Below are 12343 nucleotides of genomic sequence, written 5' to 3'. Positions count from 1 at the left end.
CAAAAAGCAGTTTACAAATAAATGATTTTTCATAAATAAACTTAAACTTAAGTCAAAATTTACCACACTTTACATCAATGAAAAAAATGTTTTAATAACACCGAATAATAAAAAATGTATTTAAATTAATCAACTCTCAACGTTTTCTAAAATTGAATTTGTTGAAGAATAAAAGGTTTATGACACCCGAAACGAAAATTGAGTTTGCCAGAAAATATATACAAGGAGCTCAAAATAAAACGTGAAAGTAAATAAAAACGTTTTTTTAAAGGTTTTAAAACTTTATTTTTAGTGCGGATAAGGAAAGTTCAATGCGATTACAAAAAAAAAGAGTACTAAGTAATTTACATTATCGTCTAGTAATGCGTTATGCAACGAACGAAATTTTCGGAAAACAAAATTTCGTGTAATAATATTTGTATAGGACGAAAAATAAGTGAATTACCAAATTGAGAAGGAAAACAAAAATATTTAACGATAAAAATGAATTGGGTAAACGCAATTTTTAACTGAAAATATTGGTACATAAATCTCACGCTATCATGGTGCCAACGTTTTTTTTTCTTTTAAGTCCACTCCTTAGTTATTATTTAGTCAAAATTTCGAAAGGAAAACCTGTTGATACCGTGGCGATATTTGCTTAGCAATCATTGGAAAATGTATCAATAATCGTTCGGGGATATTTGTATTTCAACTTGAGATTTTTTGATGGTTTATTATGCAATTGGTGTGGATCTTTATAAGTACATTTATAAGATTCAAAAAAAAATTTCTGATGCAGAACGATGTCTTCAACCTTTATAACCAGGTCCATGCCCCATCTTGTCGCCGGCTGTTACAAGAGGTTGAATAAAGAAGGAAAGATACGGGTTATACAAACCAGGGCATTGTATGTCCTGGCTTGGCAAGGCAGGAAAAGCGACGGGTCGAGGAGGAGAGTGTGTCTCCTCGGCCGATGAACGACCCGTTGATCACGTGACTTCCAACGACGGCCAACTCTCTTTCCTTTGCTGGCCAACTCCGTATTCGAAACGTCGGTTTCACTTCAATCACGTGCTTCACAACGAACGGTTGTCGTTGCCGTCGTCGTCGTTCGTGGTCGCGGTTGCTGTTTCTTCTCTCTCTCTGCCCTTTCGGACCCCGATACCCGTCGCTTTTTGGTCGTTTCAATGATGAGGATGGCGCGCCAGTGGAATAGAAAATTTCAATTTAAAACGATTTTGGATGATAACATCGATTTAGAAACAAGGGTTGACTATGAAATTGGATTTTTGGACTTGGTGCAGAAGAAGAAAGGAGAAATCGATTTTCGAAAATTGTAACCAGGATGTTTTAGAGTGTGTGTTTAAAGTGCGTTCACCCCGAGAGTCTTTGTAGGAGACTTTGAGGGGACACGTGTATGTTTTAATGCGCGAGATTAGGGTTTGTGTAAATTCTCTTTTTTCTTCTGGAATAGTGTGATGGGTTTATTCCAATCTGGATTAAATCTTTGGGATTTTCATTAACGATTTTGTACTAACTCCTCAAATCTATTTGATATCATAAAATTTTTGCAAAAACAAAAACATTAAAACCAGAACTTTTAAAATTTCTGCCAACACAAAAAAATAATAAAAAATCATAAAATAATAATTTTTTCCGTTACAAAGCTTTAAAATAGAATAAACAATTTCTTAATTACAACGTTGTCCTTGTACACGTGTACGTAAATCGTCGACACCGGTCGTGGAGAATTTTTTGACGAGTTCAAGCTGATTTTGTCATTTTCATCGCGACATCAGAAATATAAATCGCATAATCATACCTTTACCAACTCGCTAAAACTCATTCGATTGCATAATACGTAGACGTTTACGATCGCGAAACAAAGAAATTCTAATTATAAAATTGAAACTGTGTGTGTGGTTGTTTCCTGAATCATCATCAGCACGTGTCCGCATAAAACGGCGTACAGTGAAAATACAAAAAGAGTAAAAGACAAAGGATGTTGTGTTTCGGAGAAATTCACGTATTTATCACTTTTGCTGTTATGAATCTGAAGTGAAATCGCGAAAATATATCCGGATGGTTCTGGTTTTTGGTTGTACTACGAACTGTAAATAGGAAAATTTAAGGATAATTACAAGTTACGCCGCATTTTTTGATTCAGAAAATGTTTACCGGGGGTCTAGATAAAATTTTATTGCTTGAGTTAAAATTGAATAAAGCAACTATAAAGTAAAATATACAATCATTTCGCCCACGGATTTTTGGAATTGAAAACTTGGTAAATAACTTTCTAACTTGTACAAGTTGCAAAACAACTTATAAATTGTCGAAACGTTTCACTTCACAGAAACTGATATTAAATTCGCTATAAGAAAAAATTAAAAAATGATTAAAGATTGAAATAATGTTTTCTCCGCAACCTCTTGGAATTAAAATATCAAACATTTTGTGGTTATAAAAAAGCGTTTGAGATTAGATTATAAAAAATTTTAAATTTCCGGGTAAAATAGTTACTTAGATACAAATATTTAAAAATTGCCGACTTGATTTGACGTTTGTTGCAAACAGAATTGAAAATAAAAATGTGTTTTTAAAATCCTCTTGGAATTATGAATTGAAACTTTTTGAGGTTATGAAGGAAAGATTAAGGTTAGCTCATACCAAATTGTAACTTTCCAGGATGAATATTTAATTTTATATATTTTTTTAAAACGTGTTGATTTAGTTTAGCGTTAATTTGGGGGTACGGTTTAATACAAAAACCATTTTCTCCTAAATCTCTTGAAATTAAGTAACGAAACTTTTTGAGGTTATAAATTAACGTTTGAGGTTAGATCGTACCAAATTTTAACTTTCCAGAATGAATATTTAATTTTATATATATTTTTAAAACTTGTTGATTTACTTCGATGTTAGTTTGTTAGCACGGTTTAAGATAAAAACCATTTTCTCCTAAATCTCTTAAAATTCAGTAACGAAACTTTTTGAGGTTATAAATTAACGTTTGAGGTTAGATCGTACCAAATTTTAACTTTCCAGAATGAATATTTAATTTTATATATATTTTTAAAACTTGTTGATTTACTTCGATGTTAGTTTGTTAGCACGGTTTAAGATAAAAACCATTTTCTCCTAAATCTCTTGAAATTCAGTAACGAAACTTTTTGAGGTTATAAATTAACGTTTGAGGTTAGATCGTACCAAATTTTAACTTTCCAGAATGAATATTTAATTTTATATATATTTTTAAAACTTGTTGATTTACTTCGATGTTAGTTTGTTAGCACGGTTTAAGATAAAAACCATTTTCTCCTAAATCTCTTGAAATTCAGTAACGAAACTTTTTGAGGTTATAAATTAACGTTTGAGGTTAGATCGTACCAAATTTTAACTTTCCAGGATGAATATTTAATTTTATATATATTTTTAAAACGTGTTGATTTAGTTTAGCGTTAATTTGGGGGTACGGTTTAATACAAAAACCATTTTCTCCTAAATCTCTTGAAATTAAGTAACGAAACTTTTTGAGGTTATAAATTAACATTTGAGGTTAGATCGTACCAAATTTTAACTTTCCAGAATGAATATTTAATTTTATATATATTTTTAAAACTTGTTGATTTACTACGATGTTAGTTTGTTAGCACGGTTTAAGATAAAAACTGTTTTCTCCTAAATGCCTTGAAATTAAGTAACGAAACTTTTTGAGGTTATAAAGGAACGTTTGAGGTTAGATTGTACCAAATTTGAAATTTCCATAAAGAATAGTTACTTATATATACATTTTTAAAGATTGTTGGTTAATTTGGTATTAGTTGAAAGTACGATTAAAGATAAAAAAAATTTTCTCCAATAACTCTTGGATTTAAGGAATGAATCTTTTTGAAATTATAAAAGACCGTTTGAGGTTAGATTACACTAAACTTGGAGATTTCAATTTTATATATTAATTTTGCAGGTCAACGAAAGTTTGATGAAGTCTGTTACCTTTTTTTTGATTTGAACAACCGTTATATATATTTAATTGTAAAATATAATATATTTATAATGCAAAACCGAAATACAATGTTATCTAATATGTATTTTACCATCAACGATTATTATTTTTTTATACTAAGTTACGATAAGCGGCTTTGTGTTTAACGAAAAACCGAAGCCATTAACGTATCGTTAAACAATTCCAATTGAAGGGGAAAATTGACGGATTTATCTGTAGGTGGGCAAACATAGCATTTTTTCCACAACAAACGATAATTTAAGTTCGAAATTAAGTTATAAAGGGATATTTTAAGAATAACTTTTTTTCTTACTTTTAGGACATTTTTATGAGTCTCTAAATGTGTCTAAAACTGAAAAAACAAACCAACTTAAAGTTTTCAAAGAGCCAACTCAAAACATTTAAATCCTAAAATCTTTAACGATTTCTCTGACTTTAACAGTATCTTTAAGTTAGAAATAAAATTATTTTCGTCTGCATAGAGTCTGCGAGAAATTCTTATCCTTGATTAAATTTTAATCGAGACTCGTTTTGGTTTTTCGAAAGCACCCAGCAACGACGACGATTATTAGTAATTCGAGGTCAAAATTCGCACACTCATTCGCGACCCGGAAAAAAAAAGGCGACTATTCAAGGCTCTTTTTAAGATTAACAAATTCAAAGCGAGACAGAAAAAAATTTAATCGTTGATTCTGTTATGTCCTGGAGTTTGGTCTTATTCGTTGATTTTGAGAGGAGCATCTGGGCCGACAGATGCAGGTCAAAAAGTTCACACAGCTCCGGATAACGGTTACGCAAACTTCCAATTTAATGAATTGAAGAAATGAAAAAGTCCAGTTCATCTCACCCGATCAATTATAGAAAATTGATGATTAACTGTTATAGAACTGCAAACTTAAAGTGACTATTAAACATTTTTATTAAATAGAATTTGTTAAATTAGTCCTAAAACTTGACCGGAAATAATTTCCTATTCGTTAGGACAATAAAAAGGAATATTTTGCAATTCCAATGAGGCCCACGTTGCCTAAGGTCAGTGTACACCTTTATTCCTCGGTCAGAATGTGACACTAATACCTACCTCTCCTATAACGAAAACCTCTTAGCAACAAAGCCACGTTTTAAATAACATCTTAAATCACGTTTGTAATCTTAGAAGTAAAACTAAAATAAATAAAGGTGGAAGTAGACTTAGTAGACAGTGTCAGGAAGTAAGGAAACGTTTTTGAAGAGACTTTCCATCTGATAACATTGCAAATTAGAATGTCACCGTCGAGGGAAGGCCACCAACTGTTTTAACCGTTTCTATTTGATTTGAATAAAATATCATGTTAAAACCCGGGTAATTCCCGTTTCGACTAATGAGTAGCGGAAACTGAAAGTCTCATCAATAAATAATTTACTAAACAGCACGAGGAAGGTCAAGTACAATCGATTTTAGCCTTTTTACTTCCTTTTGCTTTTTATTTCGTAACGATTATTTAGCCAAAAGTACTCCACGTGATAAATTTGTTTGTAAATTTGCCAGAAATTTCAAACTAAATTTGCGTTTTCATCTCGAACGAAATGAAATGAAATTCCATGAAATATTTTGTGGTTAATTGGCAGTTTGACGTCGAAACCATAAATTGTTTATTAGCGCTTCGAGAAAAATCTGTCGGGAAATTACCACTTGATGATTGAGGATTTGAAGTATTGAAGATGGTTTAGATTTTCTCGACCTCTGAGCGATTAAAATACTCTTCGACCGACGATCTTGTTTTGGTTTTTTTGCGGTCTCTTTGTCTAGCTGTGAAAAAAGCCCGACTCCAGACGGAAAATAAAATTAAAGAGAAAAAAATTGAAATAACTAAAGTTGGAAGATCACCTTTCAGTTCTAGGTAAAGAGGTAGATGACCTTTTTGTCTTTGTCTTTGGATTAAATAGGGCTTCGGATTAAAATCATTCTTTTTATTTTTTTCAGTTTTAAATTACTTAAAAAAAAATTTATCCCAGGTTTTAATTGTTAGAATATTTACCCCTTCGATGACAGTGACAAACTTACAAGCCGATATCTTCATTGTCTTTAGAGATAGCGGAATATTAAATACACCAGTAGAAAGCCAAATTTTTTCTTCAACTAAAACCGGGTAATGTCAATATCATATCATAAAATAAAGAAAGCCGCTGTGTACCGAATACACCACAAAATTATCAAACTTCAAGAGAGAGTACTGTGGTTATGGAACCAAATTAAAATTAAAACTTTAAAAGTTTGAAATGAACGCACTTTGAGCTATCTAAATCCGGGTCTTGTCCGGTCAATATCTATCGGCGTCGTCCAAAAAACACGGTTAATAAAGAATCCAGGATATAAAATAGGAAAATTGACTCAATACAACTCTTTATTTGATAGAAACTAAAAATTAAAGCAGTATCTATCATATAGCAAATATTCTGCTTTCCTATCGGTGCATAATAAAAAAATAATACGAAATTCTAAAATCATTCCCTTTAGTAAAAACAACCTTACCGGCGCGTTTTTGGAGCACTTTCGGGATAATAACTTTCTTATATGATATGGACAAAACTATAGAAAATTTTCTGCTCTATACAGTGGTATATAATTTTAGTAGATCGCATGGTTGCACAAGGATTAGAACAGATATTAGAAATTTTCTATTTGAGGTGTATTAACACAAAAAATGTAATGACAGCTAAAAATGTAAGTGACATGACCGAGAGAATAAGTATCTCCGACAAAGCAATTCTTTTTATGGCTTAAGTTATCCAACGATTTCTATTTTTTTTTCTCCATAATATTGAGTCAGGGTTACTGATTGCGTAACCAACCATCGGGAATTACGATGCGGTTTTTGTGTTTATGACCACATAAAGATTATTATAACTAAAAAAGAACGAAATGGAAAAAAATAAAAAAACAAAGTCAAAGGGATCGTTGAAAGTCACCCACTTTCTTCTCTCAATTACACCTTTATAAATAAATTTTCATCATCGACCTGATTTTTTCAGAATGAAACAATACATTTTTATCAAAGCCACTACAGTTTATCAATAAACTCAAATACGACAAAATCGTTCTTTTTAATAATACGCACTTATTCTAAATGATCACGACGAAATGAGGATTTCATTATAATTGAAAAGTAAATGTAATTTTTTTTAGTAAAATGGGTAATTGAGAAATGAAAAATTGCGAAGATGTTGACCTACATTCAGGCGACCTTTCACCAATTTACTCGAAAGAAACACTCAAAGAGGATGACGAACAAATAACCTTAAAATTTTCTATTAATTTATATCAATAGAAAAGGTTGTGCAATTAAAGTTTTAAAATGTTTCATTTTGCGCATTGTTTATTGTGTCTGCACGTGATTGTTTATTGTTTTGATGACAATATTATCTTATTTCATCACCTCAACTGAAACTTTAGTAATATTGGAACTCTTTTTGTTGTTCTTCATTCAAAAATCTTAAAATATTTTTTATTTAATTCTTAAAATAAAATTTATTTATTTAGTATCGAAACTTTTAAAGCAAATATTGATTTATTTTTGGGAGCAATTTCAACACTCGAAAAAAATCTCGATAGGAAATCACCTGTTTCACCAAATAAAAACCTAATTTCGATAAAACCAACCTAAATTTAGAATTAACGCGAGACCACTTCAACCGAAAAATTTTTATCCTTTTCGCTCAAAGTTCTCACCATACCATCAACGTTATTAACTTATTACTAAACGATTTCGAATTAATCGACGAAAAGAATTATATCGAGGAACTCGTTGAACTCTTAAGACTTTGATTCGCTGTGAATCAAAGAGGGAACTAAGTTTTGATCGTGGCCACGAAGAAACATTTTATTGCGTTTCATTTCTTTATTGTAAAAATGAATTTATCATTAATCTTGAATCTGTTTACAGTAAAAAAAATGATTAATCACACCACAAGTGTCTGGAATAATATTGTTTTGTTATATATAGCATTCTTCTAATGTTTATCATTTTGTTGAAGATCGCAAATCCAATTCAAATAATTAATTAATTAATCCAAGCCATGTTGTACAGAATGAGTTGGATAATTGTATCCTCTTTTGAAAGTTGCTTCGTTAGTTAAATCAGCATCCAAAAAAGTTCATTTTGTATCTTGGATCCAAATAAGTTGGCATATCCATAATTATATAAGTAATCGTACTTTCTCATCCAAAAACAACAGTAAACCTAATAAATTTAGAAAATAGTTAAAGACGCAATAATTCGAGCGTCATTTGTGACGTTGCCTCCTTTTCGTTTAGTAATAATAATTTTTGGCTACCTTTCGAAAATATTTCTAAGCATTCCGCAATACCTCCGTTCTACTTTTTGGCATTGTCACCTTCAATAATTTAAAAATATCTTTATAGGTGCACATTGCAGCAGTAAAATTAGCTCCCTTTCTTTTTGGAAAACCTTTTTTACTTAAATTGAACCGGGTGTATTTCTGTAAGTAATCAAGTGGAAAAGGTGAGGCGAAAAAAAGGTCGATCGATCGAAGAAATATTCTTGACGATTCTGACGTCAAAGTTTGTTGGGTGTTCGTAAAATATTCAAGGGAGTCCTTCAGCGTTTATTTTTGAAACAATAAGTTGAAAAAATAATTACGCAAAGAAAAAATAAAATTTCTAATTGAAATTTCTTGGAGTTTGTTTGACGTTTTTTTGAAAATAAAAAAATCTTGGCGTACACAGAGAAACTCATCATCTGGTTGTAAACGTGAAAACATCTAAACGAAAGTAATCAACGTCTCAAAATGTATTTTTAATAGCTCGTTGGGCCTTCAAGATGACTTTAACATGATTTTTTCGTTTTAGATCGGTGATTTAACGAGAATAAGGTTGGCTTTAATAATATAAAATTTTTTTTGTGGGTAATTTAAGTTAATTTAAACCAAAAATCTTTATGACCGATATTAACGGTCTTAAACCGCTTTGAACGGGAGATATTAATCGATGGAAAGACTGTTTGTTTTGGCACGGATAAGTTAGGATAATAAACTGTATTCTAGAAGCCTCGTTACCTACATATTTACACGTAATATTTTAATTTGGATGACCTTAAATCATTTTATAAAATATTAGTTTAATGTAATTTGTAAAAATTCTTTCTGTTATATTTAGATCTTTAAAAAATCATTCTAAACTTATTTTTAGGTATAAAAAATGACTTATATCTCAAATTAAAGCTAAAAGATTTCTTTTTAAGATGATATATCACACATTAAATTTTATGAAAATTACTTCTAGATATAGCTTAAAAATTGGAAGCTTAAAATTTGACATTTTTAATAAATTATATGTTATTTAAAAAAAATCATTCTGAACTTATTTCTAGGTGTAAAGAAATGATTTGTATCTTAAATTAAAGCTAAAAAGTTCCTTTTCAAGATGATATATCACGCATTCGATTTTATGAAAAATGCTTGGAGATATAGCTTAAAAATTAGAAGCTTCAATTTTGACATTTTTAATAAATTCAACGTCCTCTTTAAAAAATCATTCTAAACTTATCTCTAAGTATAAAGAAATGATTCATATCTTAAATTAAAGCTAAAAGATTTCTTTTTAAGATGATATATCATACATTGAATTTTATGAAAATTACTTCTAGATATAGCTTAAAAATTGGAAGCTTAAATTTTGACATTTTTAATAAATTATGTTATTTTAAAAAAATCATTCTGAACTTATTTCTAGGTGTAAAAAAATGATTTGTATCTTAAATTAAAGCTAAAAGGTTCCTTTTCAAGATGATATATCACACATTCGATTTTATGAAAAATGCTTGGAGATATAGCTTAAAAATTAGAAGCTTCAATTTTGACATTTTTAATAAATTCAACGTCCTCTTTAAAAAATCATTCTAAACTTATCTCTAAGTATAAAGAAATGATTCATATCTTAAATTAAAGCTAAAAGATTTCTTTTTAAGATGATATATCACACGTTAAATTTTATGAAAATTAGTTCTAGATATAGCTTAAAAATTGGAAGCTTAAATTTTGACATTTTTAATAAATTATATGTTATTTTAAAAAAATCATTCTGAACTTATTTCTAGGTGTAAAGAAATGATTTGTATCTTAAATTAAAGCTAAAAAGTTCCTTTTCAAGATGATATATCACGCATTCGATTTTATGAAAAATGCTTGGAGATATAGCTTAAAAATTAGAAGCTTCAATTTTGACATTTTTAATAAATTCAACGTCCTCTTTAAAAAATCATTCTAAACTTATCTCTAAGTATAAAGAAATGATTCATATCTCAAATTAAAGCTAAAAGATTTCTTTTTAAGATGATATATCACACATTAAATTTTATGAAAATTACTTCTAGATATAGCTTAAAAATTGGAAGCTTAAATTTTGACATTTTTAATAAATTATATGTTATTTTAAAAAAATCATTCTGAACTTATTTCTAGGTGTAAAGAAATGATTCATATCTTAAATTAAAGCTAAAAGATTTCTTTTTGAGATGATATATCACGCATTCGATTTTATGAAAAATGCTTGGAGATATAGCTTAAAAATTAGAAGCTTCAATTTTGACATTTTTAATAAATTCAACGTCCTCTTTAAAAAATCATTCTAAACTTATCTCTAAGTATAAAGAAATGATTCATATCTTAAATTAAAGCTAAAAGATTTCTTTTTAAGATGATATATCACACATTAAATTTTATGAAAATTACTTCTAGATAGCTTAAAAATTGGAAGCTTAAATTTTGACATTTTTAATAAATTATGTTATTTTAAAAAAATCATTCCGAACTTATTTCTAGGTGTAAAGAAATGATTCATATCTTAAATTAAAGCTAAAAGATTTCTTTTTGAGATGATATATCACGCATTCGATTTTATGAAAAATGCTTGGAGATATAGCTTAAAAATTAGAAGCTTCAATTTTGACATTTTTAATAAATTCAACGTCCTCTTTAAAAAATCATTCTAAACTTATCTCTAAGTATAAAGAAATGATTCATATCTTAAATTAAAGCTAAAAGATTTCTTTTTAAGATGATATATCACACATTAAATTTTATGAAAATTACTTCTAGATATAGCTTAAAAATTGGAAGCTTAAATTTTGACATTTTTAATAAATTATATGTTATTTTAAAAAAATCATTCCAAACTTATTTCTAGGTGTAAAGAAATGATTCATATCTTAAATTAAAGCTAAAAGATTTCTTTTTAAGATGATATATCACGCATTCGATTTTGTGAAAAATGCTTGGAGATATAGCTTAAAAATTAGAAGCTTCAATTTTGACATTTTTAATAAATTCAACGTCCTCTTTAAAAAATCATTCTAAACTTATCTCTAAGTATAAAGAAATGATTCATATCTTAAATTAAAGCTAAAAGATTTCTTTTTAAGATGATATATCACACATTGAATTTTATGAAAATTACTTCTAGATATAGCTTAAAAATTGGAAGCTTAAATTTTGACATTTTTAATAAATTATATGTTATTTTAAAAAAATCATTCTGATCTTATTTCTAGGTGTAAAGAAATGATTTGTATCTTAAATTAAAGCTAAAAAGTTCCTTTTCAAGATGATATATCACGCATTCGATTTTATGAAAAATGCTTGGAGATATAGCTTAAAAATTAGAAGCTTCAATTTTGACATTTTTAATAAATTCAACGTCCTCTTTAAAAAAATCATTCTAAACTTATCTCTAAGTATAAAGAAATGATTCATATCTTAAATTAAAGCTAAAAGATTTCTTTTTAAGATGATATATCACATATTGGATTTTATGAACATTTCTTGGAGATATAGTTTAAAAATTGCAAACTTAACTTTTATTATTTCTTGGTAAGACATTATTCTAATATGATTTATAAAACTTCCTTCTGTTATATAACTTAGATTCAGATAAGAATGTTGTAACAGGAATATTTGTATTTATACAAGTTAAGAAAAAAAGGAACGAATCGCCTACGGGTTAATATCGTAACTGTATACTATCTTAAACATTAATGCGGACAGAATTATGGAGTTTGAATTTTTTTAAATAATTTCTTTCAAAGTGAGGATACAAAGTGAATAACCTGCTTTTATGAAAATGAAAATAAAGGAAAAGAAAGAGGGTGCGTTTCTATATTTAGTTGAGGGAACCCTCTCAATTAAATACAGGTTCTCCGACATCGTCTGGAATATAAGAAAAAAGGGTCCTTTCAGGATCGGACTAAGAACTCTCAAAAAATTGTTAAAATAATTTTTTGTGAACAATTTTATTAAATCTCTACGAATTATTTTCATTAAGAGCTATTAGAATTAATGATTAATTTTTGAAAATTTAAAAGA

At 28.6% G+C, this 12343-nt stretch overlaps 1 protein-coding gene across 4 annotated transcripts in view; it reads right to left on the bottom strand.

Moving 5' to 3' along the window:
• The window catches only part of LOC111428275 (uncharacterized), a 52700-nt gene that overhangs the window by 18150 nt on the left and 22207 nt on the right, over positions 1-12343 (bottom strand). The gene's annotated exons all lie outside the window — the stretch shown is intronic.

The sequence above is a fragment of the Onthophagus taurus genome, chromosome 10 (genome assembly GCF_036711975.1).
Source record: "Onthophagus taurus isolate NC chromosome 10, IU_Otau_3.0, whole genome shotgun sequence".
Classification (NCBI taxonomy): Eukaryota; Metazoa; Arthropoda; class Insecta; order Coleoptera; family Scarabaeidae; genus Onthophagus; species Onthophagus taurus.
The sequence above is the reverse complement of the archived record's forward strand: the minus strand, read 5'-3'. Positions and strand labels throughout refer to the sequence as shown.